General features: G+C 36.1%; 1 pseudogene; it reads right to left on the reverse strand.

The window, feature by feature from the left end:
• Positions 1 to 19,435: 19,435 nt before the first annotated feature.
• On the reverse strand, positions 19,436 to 19,593 carry LOC127487617 (U2 spliceosomal RNA; annotated as a pseudogene).
• Positions 19,594 to 20,041: the final 448 nt, after the last annotated feature.

Raw genomic sequence — 20,041 nt, forward strand, 5'->3', positions numbered from 1 at the left:
GAAGGAGAGGCAGAGAAAGAGAGAGAGAGAAAGGTCTTCCATCCACCAGTTCACTCCCTAATTGGTTGCAATGACCAGAGCTGTGCCCATCCAAAGCCAGGAACCAGGAGCTTCTTCCAATCATATTCATCCAGTCATATTTATCATGTACCAATTCATTTTACAAAATCAAAGAAATACCCAAAACACTGAGATGTATATTGTTAACTTTTTCTGAAATATTTATTTTTGAGGGCCAAGATAAATAACAATTTATTGTAGAGAAAAGAAAAAAATCTCATTCAAAACATAGATGTCTATACAACTTTACTATAATCAAGATACATTAACTATAAATTTATATCAATTCATAATTTACCAAATAAAAGATGACTAACAAAGTACACACAGTAGATGACAGTTTGTGGAAAAGATTTTTACCTAATTAATGTCAAGGAATATTGCACCATTGCTCCATTTTCTTTTAAAGATTTATTTACTGGCCGGTGCCGCGGCTCAATAGGCTAATCCTCCGCCTTGTGGCGCCGGCACACCAGATTCTAGTCCCAGTCGGGGCACTGGATTCTGTCCCGTTTGCGCCTCTTCAGGCCAACTCTCTGCTGTGGCCAGGGAGTGCAGTGGAGGATGGCCCAAGTGCTTGGGCTCTACACCCCATGGGAGACTAGGAGAAGCACCTGGCTCCTGCCATAGGATCAGCGCGGTGCGCTGGCCTCAGCACGCCGGCCACGGTGGCCATTGGAGGGTGAACCAACGGCAAAGGAAGACTTTTCTCTCTCTCTCTCTCTCTCACTGTCCACTCTGCCTGTTAAAAAAAAAGAGAGATTTATTTATTTTAGTTGAAAGTCAAAGTTAAACAATGAGAGGAGAGGCAGAGAGAGAGAGAGAGAGAAAGAGAGAGAGAGAGAAAGGTCATCCACCCACTTGTTCACTCCCCAGGTGACTACAATGGCTGGAGCTGGCAGATCCAAAGCCAGGAGCCAGGAGCTTCTTCCTGGTTTCCCATGTGGATGCAGGGGCCCAAGGACTCAGGCTATCTTCTACTGCTTTTCCTGCAGGCACTGGCTTTACCTGCTATACCACAGCACCAGCACAATTGCTCCATTTTCTAAGCACAGGTTGTGTACTCAGTCTTGGAAAACCACAAGCTAGCAAATGTACCGAGAGATGGCTGGTGCCTGGTGTATTTTCAAGGGTCTTTATTTAAGCCTGCTGCCATGGCGTATTCTAATCACTTGCTACTTTCAGGACCAAAAATCATCTGACAGGTCCTGTCCATTTCCTCAGGTCATGCTTGCCAGTTTGTTCTTCTGTACATTTGTACATATTTAAGTGATAGATAAAAGTATTTTCATAAAATTATGATTTTTGAAATGTTGATCTTTCCTATTAACCTACCGAAAAGATTAATGACAAAAATTTTTAAGTGTTACTGAGAATTTCTCTGCAAGTTTTACTGCAGAGAAATGTTCTTTGAAATACCTTCAATGGAAGGAGCTGATATAAAGTTTTAGTTACAATATATAGGAGAAATTAAACCATCATAGGATCTCACTCCCTAGCAAATAAAGTGATCATTTACTTGTAATTAAAGGCTATTAAATCATTAAAATGTACTGTCCAAACTATGGCACTGTCACTTGAAAATTACTTAACCACTCTATTCTGTGTAGTTCTTCACAGCTGTGACATGGTTTAAATTCCATAATGCATTCTCTATGGGAGTCTGCCCAAAGCAAAAATCAAATTTGTCCACCCATTACAAGATGATCCACACATAGAATATTTCCCAACCTGATGATTTTCTTGTTGTAGTTTTTGAAAGGTCATGTTTTCCCCAGGAGAATTCCTCTCTAAAGTTGATTGTGCTTTTCAACCACTTGCATGTCTACAATTTACACGTTGATACTGTTTTGAGTGCTGCCTCCTGCTGGTGAGGCTTGGTATAGCACACAGTGTAGTCTTCGTCTTGGATTCTGTTGGACACTTGGTAGGGGTCAACTCAGAGTACGAACTCTTTGGGCAAGGAGAAGCTTGCACAGCTCTGGACTATTGAGTGTATCAGCACTAAAGGATCCAGTTTGTGGTTCATGCAAATATGATGGTAACCCGATCCCTTCCATGACTTTTCTGGGAGCCAGCTGAGTGTGCTAGCAGTTCCTGCAGGCTCTGGATAAAGGTCTGATGCTGTCCCCCGCTCGTGAACCCCTTAATGTGGAGGAATTTGAAGATGATTGACTGTGGCGACGATCTTGCCCATCATGGGGGATGCTGGGAGAAGCTGGGACTTGGTGATGTGGCTCAACTCAGTGCCAGACACCCTGGGTTCCCTTCACAGTTCAGAGGGCTGTGAGGGACTGAGGGGCTGGGAGCTACTTTCCCACTCCCTTTTGAGGTAAGAGGTGGCAGGAGAGAGGAAGAGATGAGCGGTGTGGTCCAAACACATCACAGGGACCCCACAGGCCATCCCTGTCTCCAGCTCTGCAGCCTCCAAATCCTAGCTGTGTTTCCAGCCCAGAGGAGGTGAGGTTCAATCTGTTTATTGAAAGACATCTTCACAAGTGCAGAGACCATTCAACATTCACATAATGATATAAAATTTTCTTGAGACATTTGATGGAGACATTTTCATTTTAAGGATACTTGATCTCCTTTATATTTTAAGTATTTCTGAAGGGAAGCAAGAAAATAAGTGGTCTATATAATTTCATTCTCATATAAGGGCTTTGAAATGACAATGAATTTAAAACAAAAAATTAATGAGTTAAAGTAAATCTTTACTTAATGTAGGCTAAACTGATCTGTAGATAAAGAGAATTGAAAATGAATCTTGATGTGAATGGAAGGGGAGAGGGAGTGGGAGAGGGGAGGGTTGCGGGTGGGAGGGACGTTATTGGGGGGGAAGCCATTGTAATCCATAAGCTGTACTTTGGAAATTTATATTCATTAAATAAAAGTTAAAAAAATAATGAGTTAAAGTATTGATTTTTGAATGTTAATAAGTGATAACAGAATGTCTAGTTGTTTAGAAACATAAAATGTAAGCGTTATGTTATAACCACCTGTGCTGAATGACCTCCATCTGTCCAGCTGAACCATTTAAAATACTGCATGGCTGCTAAGCGTTAGTGCATTCCCAATACACAGCTGACAGAAATTCTAACTCTCAAGTATATTGCTTTGAAGTTTGCATTTGGCTATAAGACCAAACAAATCATATTTTTCACATTTATTATTAAGGTTACTACATGGTAAGGTAATACTATTTGAAGAAGTATATTAGTAAGTTATTAACAAGGTTTATAAATGGTTGAAATATAGATATGTTGAGAATGAAGAAATTACTACTTTGTACTTTAAAAAATATAATTTAATACAGGTAAATTGTGAATCTTAGAAAAATATTTTAAAGTATAATACATCATGATGAGAATCCATTGTTAATCCAATAGCAACATTCTTTGTAGATGTTTTCCATACATAGTCAGACTTTTTATATAACTGGGACTTTTTTAAGTGAAATACTTTAACTTTTGGCACAGTGTCTGTCAAGAAATTGTGTTAAAAGCTATAAATGTCACATAATATCTTAATTATAGGATTAAATTTATAATTAGAATAGTTTGAAATTATGTTAATGCATTATTAATTGTAGTAAAAATACTCTAAAGTATCTTGGAATATTTATGATTAGATACATCTTTATTTTATGATATAATTTGTACCTAATTTTATGATTTGCTTGAAAAATTACATTATTTCCAAGCTATGAAACCATCACTATATGCCTACATGTATATTATATTCAGAGAACATGCTAAATTACAAGGCTTTATCAATCTGTAATTCATAGCTATTGTGATTCATATTTAGTTTCATTGATAGACACGCAAATTTCCACAGGAAAGCTCAAGATTGAATAACTTCCAATGATCACAATTTTTTTATGTTTTTCTGAGTATGTACATTTGACTTCCAGTTTCCTTACAATTTTTTATTTCTCCTCCTAATCCAGTTTTAATAAGAAAAATCCAGGAACATTTCTAGTTCAGTCAGAGTTCTAAGTGTACCATTCAAATGAAAATGTTGATATAAATATGCAACAACATTATTTTGGTAAAATGTGGATTTACCTTAAATTATCAGAATAAAGTCAAGGCTTAAGGAAAAGTACTACGTACTTGCTTATGAACATTATGTTAAGGAATGGATAAATGGAAATGGCATACAAAGCATTTATATTTATAACAGATGGTAACCATTCATGTTGCTGAATTTAACTCAAGGTAATCTATTCTTAATTAAAAAATATTTGAGCTAGACATTCTATTTTTTTACTTTTATTTAATGAATATAAATTTCCAAAGTACGGCTTCTGGATTACAATGGCTTCCCCCCCATAACGTCCCTCCCACCCGCAACCCTCCCCTTTCCCATTCCCTCTCCCCTTCCATTCACATCAAGATTCATTTTCGATTATCTTAATATACAGAAGATCAGTTTAGCATACATTAAGTAAAGATTTCAACAGTTTGCTCCCACACAGAAACATAAAGTGAAAAATAATAGATGATTTTTTAAATGATGATGAAATCAGATCAGACTTATTGTCATGTTTAATCCCAGTGAGAGTCAAATTGGGAATTGATAATTTCTTTCTTTTTTTTTTTTACAGAAGATCAGTTTAGTATACATTAATTAAAGATTTCAACAGTTTGCACCCCCATAGAAACACAAAGTGAAATATACTGTTTGAGTACTCGTTATAGCATTAAGCCTCAATGTACAGCACATTAAGGACAGAGATCCTACATGAGGAGTAAGTGCACAGTGACTCCTGTTGTTGACTTTACAAATTGACACTCCTGTCTATGGCATCAGTAGTCTCCCTATGCACCAGTCATGAGTTTCCAAGGCTATGGAAGCCCCTTGAGTTCTCCGACTCTTATCTTGTTTAGACAAGGTCATAGTCAAAGTGAAGGTTCTCTCCTCCCTTCAGAGAAAGGTACCTTCTTCTTTGAAGACCTGTTCTTTCCACTGGGATCTCACTCACAGAGATCTTTCAATTTAGGTTTTTGTTTGTTTGTTTGTTTTGTTTTTTTGCCAGAGTGTCTTGGCTTTCCATGCCTGAAATACTCTCATGGGCTTTTCAGCCAGATCGGAATGCCTTTAGGGCTGATTCTGAGGCCAGAGTGCTGTTTAGGACATCCGCCATTCTATGAGTCTGCTGAGTATCTCGCTTCCCATGTTGGATCACTCTCCCCTTTATTTATTCTATATCGGTTAGTATTAGCAGGTACTAGACTTGTTTATGTGCTCCCTTTGACTCTTAGTCCTTTCATTATGATCAATTGTGAACTGAAATTGATCACTTGGACTAGTGAGATGGCATTGGTACATGCCACCTTGATGGGATTAAATTGGAGTCCCCTGGTATGTTTCTAACTCTACCATTTGGGGCAAGTCAGCTTGAGCATGTCCCAAATTGCAAAACATTCCGTTTTATTTTAGATTTTTTTAGATTTTTTTTTTTTTTTTTTGACAGGCAGAGTGGACAGTGAGAGAGAGAGACAGAGAGAAAGGTCTTCCTTTGCCGTTGGTTCACCCTCCAATGGCCGCCGCTGCAGCCAGCGCACCGCGCTGATCCTGGCAGGAGCCAGGAGCCAGGTGCTTTTCCTGGTCTCCCATGGGGTGCAGGGCCCAAGCACCTGGGCCATCCTCCACTGCACTCCCTGGCCATAGCAGAGAGCTGGCCTGGAAGAGGGGCAACCGGGACAGAATCCGGCGCCCCAACCGGGACTAGAACCCGGTGTGCCGGCGCCGCAAGGTGGAGGATTAGCCTATTGAGCCACGGCGCCGGCTCGAAACATTCCGTTTTATTAAAAATAGGATTGTCTAGTGATATATACTGTTCTTGAGGTGGCAAAATCATTTTATGGAGATATTTTCATTTAATGAATATTCAAGCTCCTTTACATTGCAGATATTTCTGAAGGGAAGTAAGCACATTAGTTGTCACTTTTGGATCCCATAAGGGCTTCAAAGTGATCGTGAAATAAAAACATAAATAAAGGGGTTTCATAAAGTATGGGTTTCTGAGTACATTAATAATTTATAAAAGCATGTCTAGTTGTTGAGAAATATAAAACATAAACAGTACGTACTTACGGTGTGCCCTGAATGACTTCCATCTGCCCAGCTGAATCAGTGAAATATCTCGTGGCTGCCAAGTGTTAGTACTCTCCCAATGCACAGCTGACATTGGAAAAAATTCTAACCACACAGGGCACTGCGTCACAGTTTGCATTTGTCAAGAAGAGCGACAAAATAAATAAAATATTTGCATTTATTATTAAAGTAGAAATCTGATAACTTTATGTCCAGAAATGCATTTATAAATCATTAATGCAGTATATAAATGGTTGAAATATAGGTATAGGCCAGAGAAGGATCAACCTCAGTTAGTAAACAAAGAAAATGTAGAAATTACTACCTTGTACTTTAAAAATAATATTATTTAAATATATGTAAATTATGAGTCTTGGAAAATATAATACAATTATGGGCATACAGTATGATAATACATCATAACCAGAATCTATTGTTAAACTGACCGCTTCCTTTGCAGATGTTTTCTATTCATATCATTTTTTATGTAACTGGGATTATATTAATGAAATGCATTTTTATCATTCACACAGTATCTGTCAATAAATGGTGTTAGAACTATAAAAATTAAGAGTTATATGATTAGATTTATTATTTGGATAGCTTTAGATCATATTCTTCATGCATCATTATGAATTATAGCAAAAATGCAGGAGTTTAAGTGTCAAAATATTTACAATTGCTATACACATATATTTCCATCTTGTGGTATAATTTGTATGTGATTTTATTCATTGAAAAATTACACTATGTACAAGGGATCCAACCATCACTATGTTTCTCTATGTGTATGGAATTCAGAGAGCATGCTATATTATCACGTACCTTTAATCAATCTGTGATTCACAGATACTGTGATTCATATTTACTTTGTTTACATTTGTAGGCATAATAAATAAATTTTCATACTGAAACTCAAGATGGTTAAATTTCAATGATTCCAAGTATTTCTCCTTATGTTTTCCAGAGTATATGCATTTAGCTTCCGGTTTGCTTGCAACTCTTTTATTTCCTTTCCTAATGCTTTTTACAGAAAATGCTAGAAAAGATGGATTAGTCAGAATTCTAAGTGTGTCATTCAAATTAGAATTTTGAAAAAATATGCAAAATGTTTTTTAAGTAAAATATGAATTTGATTCAAATTCTCAAAGTTAAAACCAAGCCTTAAGGAAAAATACTATTTGCTTGATTATGAACATTAGTGTTAAGGAATTGTTAAGTGGAAATACGCACAACATATATGTGTAACAGATGGTAACAGTTCATGTTGCTGAATATAACTGAGATGGACAAACTATCTTGAATTCAACAAAAATGTATCTGAGATACTTATTCTAATTGATGCCATTATTTAGACAGAAAGAAAGTTGAGATTATAAAAATCAGATTTCCAGGTAATACATGAACAACAATTCATGGAAATATAAGAGATATGAATAATTAGAAAGCATGCTTGAGGAGAGAAATAGCAACAAGTTCATTGACTATGTCTAAATAACTCAGTGTCATTGAATTCTACAATTCAATGGTGATGGGTTTAGAACCCAAATGTTCTATAACAAATAATAGACAGTCTGAACCAGAAAAAGTTATAATTCCTTTCATTTTTCTGGAAAAAGGGATCCTCCAGATTCCTGTTGGTCTATGATTTCAGTCATACTGAGCTCTCAGACTATATAAGGAAGGGCTGCATAAATAAGCATCAATGAATAAAGTGAACTAGATGGTCATTGTGGCAACTTGTCCATGCTTAATGTGGGCAGCTGTGGACTGCAACTAGGATTCTTAGTTGAAATTTCCTTAAGCTTAAATGCAGATGACTGTACTTCTCAAAACACTGCAAAAATCTAACAGCAGCTGCCTGTTAGCTACAGAGTTCATGTATTTGATTACCAAAGGCACAATGGCAACTAATTTCAGATATAGGAATTCATATGCATTTTTCATCATTAAAGCCTCTGAAATTGCTTTATTTATCACTTAAGAAACACCCCACATAATTTCATGATTAGGTTTATGTTTCAGGATTTCGCCTGCCGTATTCCTCCCATTGCCAGTAGCACCCAGTAGTGTTCTTCACTTAAGTAGCTCCTTGCTATAGATTATATATTTAATTCCTAGTTGTGTGGCATCTCTTACAATTTCTCAGAGAAAAGCCATCTCCATTTTGGAGATGGAGGGACTTACATAGTGGCTAGAAATCTAAAGTATGAAAACATTTATTCTCTTTTGTTATCCTTATATAATCAATAAGAAATTAATCTTACTGAAAATGCTTTCATGTATCACCCTTTAAAATGCCCACAGAATGCTGAAAGTTGTAGGCACAATACAGTGGGGATATTGCAAAGGTATTATCCTCATAATTTGTAGGATTCCAAGACAGCTGAAATGAAAAAAGATGTACTGTTTTAGGCAAGGAGAAAATAGCAGAAAAAAGTGGAGAGGTTGCATTCCCAGGGGAGAGTTGGAGACAAAACTGCAGTGGAAATTCTGCAGATGCAAGAGTGACACTATGGCATAGTCCAGAATTTATGCAATGAGCAAAGACACAATCTAGGATCCCACAGCCATGAGCAACAGGACACTGCCAGCTTTGGAGAGTGAAGTGAGAGCAGGCTGCATGCAGCCTTTGACTCTTAGTCCTTTCATTATGATCAATTGTGAACTGAAATTGATCACTTGGACTAGTGAGATGGCATTGGTACATGCCACCTTAATGGGATTAAATTGGAGTCCCCTGGTATGTTTCTAACTCTACCATTTGGGGCAAGTCAGCTTGAGCATGTCCCAAATTGTACATCTCTTCCCTCTCTTATCCCCACTCTTATGTTTAACAGGGATCACATTTCAGTTAAATTTCAACACTTAAGAATAACTGTGTGTTAATTACAGAATTAAACCAGTCATATTAAGTAGAACAGACAAAAAAAACTACTAAGAGGGATAATGTATTAAGTTGTTCATTAACAGTCAGGGCTATGCTGATCAAGTCACCGTTTCTCATAGTAGACATTCTATTTTTTAAAGATTTATTTATTTATTTGAAAGTCAGTTACAGAGAGAGAAGAGAGGCAGAGAGAATGAGAGCAAGAAGTGTTCCATCTGCTGGTTCACTCCCCAGATGGCCACAATGGCTGGAGCTGCGCCTGTCCAAAGCCAGGAGCCGGGAGCTTCTTCTAGGTCTCCCTTGTGGGTGCAAGGGCCCAAGGACTTGAGCCATCTCCCACTGCCTTCCCAGGCCATAGCAGAAAGCTGGATCGAAAGTGGAGCAGCTGGGACTTGAATTGGTGCCCATATGGGATGCCGACGCTTCAGTCCTGGGCGTTAGCGCACTGAACCACAGTGCTGGCCTGAGCTAGACATTCTAACATGCCATTATTTAGATAGGGTAATGGTAATATTACAACAATCAGAATTGCAAGTAATATGTGCAGAACAAAATTTCATGGAAACTGACAAACTGAATAACTGAAAGACAATTGTAAGGCATGGAAATATCTGTTCTCTTTGTTTATCCTTATATAATTAGTAAGGTTAACCTTCTGGAAATGCTTTCATTGGTTACCCTTAAAATGCTCATCAAACTCTGGAAATTGTAGTCACAATACATTGAAAATTTGCCAAAGTATAGTTCTTATAAGTGATATCAATAGCACATAACATACTTTAAAAATCTTTTAGTAAATCAATATATATGAGCTTAACTTTAGGTGCCCTTCCTATTTAAATGTCAAAGTTCTGGGATTAAAAAATCAACATCTCACCAAGAAGTAATAATTCTGAAACTTTATGCTGTCCATCTTGCAAATTATGATTTTGTGGATTTTTTTTGCCTTATGGGCTATCAGAACAGCTTCATGCATTGACTGTATTGATGTAAACTTATAGTTTGATGATATATCACAAATTCCATTAAACTTTTTCACTAAAGAGTGTACAAAATGTCTGAAGAAATTTTTTTCTTTCCAAACCTTGAAAAATATACTTTATCTCTTAACTACATTTAATAGGTTTAGTAAGTTATGATGAAAGGCAGAGAACTCGAGTATTTGGCACTTATCTGTTATAGATAATTTGAGAACATCAATTTTGCAAGGCATGTTGCCAGTTGTATTGGGGAGCAGGGAGTCCACCACTCAGAGACTGAAATAGGGTAAAAAAAAAGATTTTATGGAGGAGTTACAGACTGACCAGCCAGGGACACAGTACAGGTTCTGGAGCTGCACTGTGATGCTGGTTCCCAGTCCAGCAAGGCTTATATGGGGCAAAACCACAATGTGGGTTTCAATTTTCTGGTGTAATAAGCAGGATTTTTCTAATGTGTCTGCATGAGCTAAAGACATGTAATACATTTCTCAGAATTGGCAGAGTTACAGAGGTACTGGCTGTTCTCTAACTAGGAAGTGGTTAGGAAACAGAACATTTCACAGGGTACCTGCAACATACAATTTTTTCTTAACTGAGCAGGCAGGTGTAGGCCATTCCTTGGTCATAAGTATTCAACATGGTGTTTGTACTGCTCCCTCTAACATCAGTAAAATGGCAATGTGAGTGCAGATGTATGGAAATGATAATTCCCTTCTCTGTACATGCAGAACAAAGGACAATGTCTTATGCTTCTGCATTTGACTTAGAATGAGGTATATTTTCCACCAACTCTGCTTCTCATGCCATGTGCTTAGGATTGTAACTGTCTTCTTTAAAACATTTCATTTGTTTTTACTCAATATACTCATTTATTTGTGAAATAAATCAGTACCTTTTTCTAAATATTTGAACAAATTTCGAATATCAAAAATAATTTTTGATAGTCATTATTTTCAAATATCAGAGTGACTCCAAAAACCTCTTTGTTTACTAAGTGTGGAGTTTCAAATGATGAGCTGAGACAACAGGCACCTTCATCTGAAGAGAGCCACCAGATTGAGAGGTAGAGTTACAGACAGTGAAAGGAAGAGACAGAGAGAAAGGTCTTCCTTCTGTTGGTTCACTCCCCAAATGGCCCTAACGGCCTGAGCTGTACCAATCCAACCCAGGAGCCAGGAACTTCTTCCTGGTCTCTGACGTGAGTGTATGGGCCCAAGCACGTGGGCCATCTTCTACTGCTTTTCCAGGCCATAGCAGAGAGCTGGATTGGAAGAGGAGCAGCCAGGACTAGAACCAGTGCCCATATGGGATGCTGGCACCACAGACGGAGGATTAACCTACTGCGCCACAGTGCCAGTCCCACTTCTTTATAATTTTAAAGAATCTCTTGTGTTCAGCCACAGACACTATACTAAAAGGGAATACTGGGAGAAGAATGTGAAAATTTTGAATATTAAGCCAAGAGTTTCTCCCATATGATGTGGGTGTGAATCTATTATAAGAACAACAATATTTATGGTTATATATTTATAGAATATTTCTACAATTGTTTTAAAGTTCTTCTGGACTTCAATTTTTAGAATGATACCAAATTATTTCATTTACTTGTTTCTTCATGAAATATAATCAAGAATTTTTCTTTGAAATGAAGAAAAATATCAGACATAATTGAGTAGCAAATAATTCTGGTAGGTAGCAATTTTCAATAATCAACAAGTGTGGATGCAAATAGTTAAATATAAGCAATATTATGAGCTTAAATTGCAAAACAAGAAATATAAAATTTGATTTTCTTGCTTCAAAAATTAGAATTGTATTTCTGTCATTAAAATGTATTTTACTTTATACACCCATGTCTTATTCTCAAGACATTAAAATGCATCACATTATTATACAAAAGCTGAGAAAAATGTTTCAGCTTGGAATATAAAACATACAGTTGATTAATTATCAACGTTTTCCTGAACAATTTGTAGTACTTGAACTTGCACTTTTAGGTGTAAATATGTTATTCTGAGGAATGTCTTATGACAGAAATATTATTTTAAAGATAGCAGAATATTTTGGATAAATGATCCCAAGGATTTTGTATTCATTTTGCAATCATTACAGCAAACAACCTGCTCGTGGGATTTCTAAACACAGAATGAATTAGAGATCACAACACAGTTTATATTCTCCATGGGAAAAGTAAATGATCTCTCCCCCAGACATCAAATCACAAAATAAGACAGTTCTATTTATTTTTGGTTCTCAGTGGTATATTTATATCTTTGTGATTTATTAACACCAGGCATACTTTAAAAAGTACATTTTATTCAAAAGTTCACATTTGTGCCATCTTTTTTCAATAGCCATCAATATTTATATGATATAATAAAATTTGATGGCCCAGTAAATCTAAAGTGAAAGAATTGAAAAGTAATCTGAATTATGATTTTTATCTCAAAAATGGAAAATGTTTCTAGTGATTAACAGTCCTTTACCTTTCCTCCCATCCCTTTCTTGGAATGAAATTTAGACAAAAAGAATTTTAGTCTTATGCGTTATTGACATTTTCTCAACATTCAATTACTTATTGTTAACTGGCAATTTCTTTTCATTAAACTTTTATTTAATGAATATAAATTTCCAAAGTACAGCTTATGGATTACAATGACTTCCCCCCCATACTGTCCCTCCCACCCGCAACCCTCCCTTTCCCATTCCCTCTCCCCTTCCATTCACATCAAGATTCATTTTTGATTCTCTTAATATACAGAAGATCAGTTTAGCATACATTAAGTAAAGATTTCAACAGTTTGCTCCCACACAGAAACATAAAGTGAAAAATAATAGATGATTTTTAAATGATGATGAAATCAGATCAGACCTATTGTCATGTTTAATCCCAGTGAGAGTCAAGTTGAGAATTGATAATTTCAATCTTTTTTTTTACAGAAGATCAGTTTAGTATACATTAAGTAAAGATTTCAACAGTTTACACCCCCATAGAAACACTAAGTGAAATATACTGTTTGAGTACTTGTTATAGCATTAAATCTCAATGTACAGCACACTAAGGACAAAGATCCTGCATGAGGAGTAAGTGCACAGTGACTCCTCTTGTTGAGTTAACAAATTGTGTATGGCCTCAGTAATCACCCTAGGCTCTTGTCATGAGCTGCCAAGGATATGGAAGCCCCCTGAGTTCACTGACTCTGATCCTATTTAGACAAGGCCATGGTCAAAGTGGAAGTTCTCTCCTCCCTTCAGAGAAAGGTACCTCCTTCTTTGATGACCCATTCTTTCCACTGGGATCTCACTCGTGCAGATCTTTCATTTAGGTTTTTTTTTCCCCCAGAGTGTCTTGGCTTTCCATGCCTAAAATACTCTCATGGGCATTTCAGCCGGATCTGCATGCCTTAAGGGCTGATTATGAGGCCAGAGTGCTGTTTAGGACATTTGCCATTCTATGGGTCTGCTGTGCATCTCACTTCCCATGTTTGATCATTCTCTCCCTTTTTTATTCTATCAGCTAGTATTTGCAGACACTAGTCTTGTTTCTGTGATCCCTTTGGTTCTTAGTCCTATCATTACGATCAATTGTGAACAGAAATTGATCACTGGGACTAGTGAGATGGCATTGGTACATGCCTCGATGGGATTGAATTGGAATCCCCTGGTATGTTTCTAACTCTACCATTTGAGGTAAATCAGCTTGAGCATGTCCCAAATTGCACATCTCTTCCCTCTCTTATTCCCACTCTTATATTTAACAGCGATCACTTTTCAGTGAAGTTTCAGCACTTAAGAAGAATTGTGTATTGATTACAGTATTCAACCAAAAGTATTAAGTAGAACAAACAAAAAAAATACCAAGAGGGATAACATATTAAGTTGTTCATCAACAGTCAGGGTGAGGGCTGATCAAGTCACCATTTCTCATAGTGTTCATTTCACTTTAACAGGTTTCCTTTTTGGTGCTCAGTTAGTTGTCACCTATCAAAGAGAACAAGTGGTATTTGTCCCTTTGGGATTGGCTTATTTCACTCAACATAATGTTTTCCAAATTCCTAACAGGGATCACTTTTCAGTTAAAATTGAAACACCTAAGAATAATTGTGTGTTAATTACAGAGTTCAACCAATGGTACTAGAGCAAAAAAAAAAAATACTAAAATGGATAAAGTATTACATTGTACATCAACTGTCAGGACTATAGATCTCCATTACAGTTATAGGATAAGATAGTCATTAACATAAATCCCAAGTACAGTTATTTTTAGTAAACTTAAATCAACTTGCTATTATTATCATATTATATTATTATATATTATATAATGTAATATATAATAAAATATAGTAATATATTATTATAGAATATATAATAAAATATATTGTGTTATATAATATAGTATATTATAATTATATAAGTATATTATAATATAGTGTATATTATATTAATAATATAATAGATTATAATATAAATATACTATATTATACTATATTATAGTATATAATATATAATATTTATAATATATTATATGTTATATAATATAGTATATTATGATATGCTTATAATATTATGTATTATATTATTAAATTGATATGTATTATTATATTATATATTATTTATTATTGTATTATTCACTCAACAAGTTATTCTAGATGCAAATAGAGGATCTGTTTTGGAGCAATGCTCACCTGCCAGTTTTCAAAGATTTTACCAGAAAGAATACTTTGATATTAGGATTATTTTAATAGGTATATGTCATAGAATGATCATTGTATTCTAAGAGAAAATAGCTTTTATTCAGATGATGCTATGCCTAAGCTTTGCCATTTCATGAGTATACATCCATGAGCAAATGATTTACTTACCTCTTCATGCCACAGTTCCATTTTATTTGAAGTTAAGATAATAGCAGTTATCTTGTTGTTTTCTGAAAACATAAAATGCTGGAAACATTGCCTGGCATAGGATAAATATTAACTATTATTATATATTCACATTTTTCCTAACTAAAGATATTTATGTGCTTGTCATTTTCTATATAATATTAAGGCAAACAAATAGGTATAACCTCATACTTTAAAGTATAAATTCAATTTTATATTTATATTTATAGTTTGAAACTCTATATTTCTCAACACAAGCTAGGTTCAACTCTAGTTTCATTTGATTAATAAACCATCTCCTACTAATTTCTTGTGTACTATAACTTAGTAATTCATCTGCTCTTTGTAATGGTAGTTGCATTTTTTTTTTTTTTTGCAGAAGAGTAAACTGAATTATGCCGTTTTGCTGAAAAGTAATTGTTAGGTTAAATTTAGTATTTAAAGAAAGAGAATTCTATGGCAGCAATCTTAAACTGGTACATTAATGTTTGGTAAATAGATTGAAATCTTGCTGATTATATGTATGTGTGCATATGTATATTTGTGTGTGTGTGTTTGCTCAATTTATACTACAATAAAGTAATTTTCTCTTTGTATGTATGTGACTAGCAATAAAGAGAATACATTTCCAATGAGTCAGGGGCTACTGATTCATCACATATGTTCCTTTGCTGTACTAAATTAGAAATGAGTGTGAATTTTAAGAAACAATTTAAAGATGGACTATGATATATTAAAGATGCTTACCATAACTATAAGTCAACCACCAAAATTAAAAGGGAGCTATTCCAAACATCCACAAAAGTAGAAAATGGAATCACAGATATCAACATAATACAAAATTTTACCAAAAATACACACGATAAAATACAAAGGAAGTAATGAAATCTAAGACTGAATGTAAGCATATAAGTAATATGACTAAGCATTTATGGTGTGAAAGCAAATTAAATGTCAGAGCTTAACAGAACAAATATAAAAGACAAAAATGCATGTTACTCAGAATAAATATGTTAAATGTAAAACGTAAATGTGGGAAAAGTAAAGGACCCTCTGCAAATACTAGTGAAAACAGGCCCTGTATCTGTACTGAACAATAGCAGTTTCATAGCAAAGGATATACTTAATATTAATTGAGTATATTTGTCAGTTGTACAGGAGACAGCTAATTAAAAGTTCCTAACAGTCTTAGGGGTTGATGCTGCTAATAATGAGTCTTCAAAACAAGGGGCCGGTGCTATGATTAAAGCCATGGCCTGAAGTGCTGGCATCCCATATGGACTCCAGATAAATTAGAGGGACACGGTGGATTTACATGGAGGGTGTGGGCGTGCATGAATAAGCAGCTGGGAGTCTTCACACCAGCTTTGGAGAGAAGTGAGAAGAGACTGCAATAGCCCAAGATACCCCAAGTCCTTGGGCCCTTGTGCCCATGTGGGAGACTTTGAAGAAGCTCCTGGCTCCTGGCTTCAGATCTGCTCAGCTCTGGCCATTGTGGTCATTTGGGGAGTGAACCAGTGGATAGAAGATCTCTCTCTCACTCTCTCTCTCTCTCTCTCTCTGGCTCTACCTCTCTCTGTAACTCTGACTTTCAAATAAAATAAAAAACAAATAAATAAAAGAATGTCAGAGAGATAGGTAGAATATGAGAGACAGACCAAAAGAGAAAGTAACAGACATGATTTATTATGAAAATGATAACACTAGGAGTTAATGATTCCTGAGTAATTTGAACATTCCAATTGCTAGCATGCATTCCAGAAAGGACAGGAAGTTGAGAATTCTACAAAAAATAAAGCAAAATAAGATGAATCCAGTTTTTGCAACCAATGGCATAAACTGGATTTGCATATTGTACATAGCTTTAATATTTATTCATTATTTATTTGAAAGTCAGAGTTACACAGCCAGAGGAGAGGTCGAGAGAGGGAGAGGTAAGTCTTCCATCCACTGCTTCATTCCCCAGTTGGCCCCAACAGCTGGAACTGTGCCAATCTGAGGCCAGGAGTCAGGATCCTCTTCCAGGTCTCCAGCCCGGGTGCAGGGGCCCAAGGACTTGGGCCATTTTGGACTGCTTTCCCAGGCCATAGCAGAGAGCTGATTTGGAAGTGGAGCAACCAGGTCTTGAACCATTGCCCATACGGGATGCCAGCATTGCAGCCAGAAGCATTACCCACTATGCCACAGCTCCAGCCCCAATAAAACAAATAATAACTATCAAAAGATATGATATATAAAATTGTGATTTTTATGAGTAGATATGAGTAATTTGGTCAGAAAAATCATAGAATTCATTTCAGGTAATAAGATAATAACAAAAAATTGTCAAAAAGTTTCATTTACAAAAGTATACAGAAAATGGACGGGGTATTAGTCTGTAGCAGTTCATGCTCCTTAGCATAATAATTCTAAAGCAAAAATGTGTATTTGAATGTATTTAAAGTTTCCATATAAACAGTCAATTATGCAGCCTCCAATAGCACAAAATTTTTTAAAGCATATGTGAACTTGGAAGATGAAAGTCTATTATTCCACCATGGTTATCATGAAAACATTCAGAAAATGTCCAAAATCTCAATGTAGAACACACCATGCCTCCTAGGAAAATACATGTGAAGGGAATAAGGCTGTATAGGGAAGAACTACAGGTCAGAGAAAATGAAAAACTCAACTTTTTGTAACTAAAAGAGAATGAGAATTGAAAAAAAAGTATCAGCTGGAACCAAAATCAATAAAAAGTAGGGCCTAGTTGCTTAAGAATATTATGATATGGGCCAGCGCTGCGGCTCAATAGGCTAATCCTCTTCCTTTCGGCACCAGCACACCGGGTTCTAGTCCCAGTCAGGGTGCCGGATTCTGTCCCGGTTGCCCCTCTTCCAGGCCAGCTCTCTGCTGTGGCCCGGGAGTGCGGTGGAGCATGGCCCAAGTGCTTGGACCCTGCACCCCATGGGAGACCAGGATAAGTACCTGGCTCCTGCCATAGGATCAGCGCGGTGCGCGGCTGCAGCACGCTGGCTGCGGTGGCCATTGGAGGGTGAACCAATGGCAAAGGGAGACCTTTCTGTCTCTCTCTCTCACTGTCCACTCTGCCTGTCAAAAAAAAAGGAATATTATGATATGAAATTTGCTATAAAACTTCCAGAATGGGCCAGGACTTGAAGATATCACAAATAAAACAAAATAATTTGACATATAAGAGAATAAAAATTGTCAAAACTGCCATTTCAAAAATCCCCAAGTGTCATAGCAGATAGATATACAGGAAAGGGCAGTTTAAAACACTGATTGTTGGAGAATTTCAATACTACAAGAACACCTTCATTGTTTGACATCACTAAACAGTTTTAAAAAAATCTAGAGGCCTGAGCCACAGCTCACTAGGGTAATCCTCTGCCTGCCATACCAGTACTCTGGGTTATAGTCCCAGTTAGGGCACCAGATTCTGTCCCAGTTGCTCCTCTTCCAGTCCAGCTCTCTGCTGTGGCCCGGGAAGGCAGTGAAGGATGGCCCAAGTGCTTGGGCCCTGCACCCGCATGGGAGACCAGGAGGAAATACCTGGCTCCTGGCTTCAGATTGGCACAGCATGCCACCTGTAGCAGCCATTTGGGGGGTGAACCAACAGAAGGAAGACCTTTCTCTCTATCTCACTATCAAAAAAAAATAAAAATAAAAAATCTATAAATATGTATTTCTTAAAAACAAATTTTATGACACTTGTACCTGCTGAAATCTGAAAATCACTAACAGAAGTTTCTAGAACAACATCTACAATGGGCAGGGAGTTGATTGCATCCTAATCAAAAAGCATGCCCTCATGATAATGTTCCACATGTGAAAAAGGCATAAAGCATGTTTCTCATAATCCAAAGAGTTTATGATAATAAATTTGATTTTAAAACAAAAATATAAATCATACTTTGTATATCATATTCTGATTGATATCAGAAAAATTTTTCAGAGAAGTCCCAGAACTCCAAGTTGACACATAGGTTATTATTGGAAAATATCCTAAATAGAATTTAGAATTATATTTAAAAATGGAGAAATTTAAATCTAGATATGTTTGCCTAGAAAAGATAATTTCATCCTATGATACCAAAATCTGAATCTAAAATAAGAAAAAAAATTAATGTTAACATTTAATTTTGTTCCATGAATCTACTTAAGTTTTATTGAAACATCTCCCTTTCCGTATCTGTTTCACTCTCTATATAGTTTCAGATCAATAAATCCTTTAAAATTTTTTATTTTAAAGTCTACTAAATCTATGAAAGATAAAACAATATTTCTGCTTTTTAAAAGATTTTATTTATTTATTTGAGATGTAGAGGTACAGACAGAAATAGGAAGAGAACAAAAGGCCTTCCATCTGCTGGTTCATTCCACAAATGGCTGCGATGGCTGGAGCTGAACCCGGGAGTCAGGAGCTTCTTCCAGGTCTCCCTTGTCAATGTAGGGCTCACGGACTTGGGCCATCTTCTACTGTACTCTCAGGCCATAGAAGAGAGCTGGTCAGAACAAGAACATCTCGGACATGAATCAGCACTGGGATGCCTGAACCACAGGTGGAAGTTTAGCCTACTATTATGCCACAGCGTTGACCCCAAAACAATATTACTTCTAAATGACAGAGTTCCTTGTACTACACTTGATCTTAGCCAAAAGGCCGAGAAGCGATTAAATGACAGAGTTCCTTGTGACAATATTTCTCTGAGATTTGTAAACATGAAACCTATGAGAAAGTCCTTCAGAATTTTCAGTAAATGGATGAAACTAAAATGAAATATCCAATCAAAATTTCTTTGTTTACATATTTGGTATTGGTTTTTATTAGGATATCAAAAATTTGTGCAGGTGAATAGAATAAAATTAAGAGAAAATTGATACAGGAAAATGGCATGAAAAGACAAGATGAAATTATATAGAAATTACTAAACGGAATTTCTCTATGAGCAATAAGATTGGTAAATGGATCTAAGTATATGCTGATAAATAATTCAATAAATGTACGGTTCAAAGCATTTAAAGAAAGTTGCAAGAATTTGAGTCATAAAATATCACTCACTTAACAGAATAATGTTAAGAAATACACCATTTTAAAGCCACTATGGAAGACAGTTTGGACA

This window comes from Oryctolagus cuniculus, chromosome 1 (assembly GCF_051225735.1).
Source record: "Oryctolagus cuniculus isolate XC-2025 breed Fujian yellow rabbit chromosome 1, ASM5122573v1, whole genome shotgun sequence".
NCBI lineage: Eukaryota > Metazoa > Chordata > Mammalia > Lagomorpha > Leporidae > Oryctolagus > Oryctolagus cuniculus.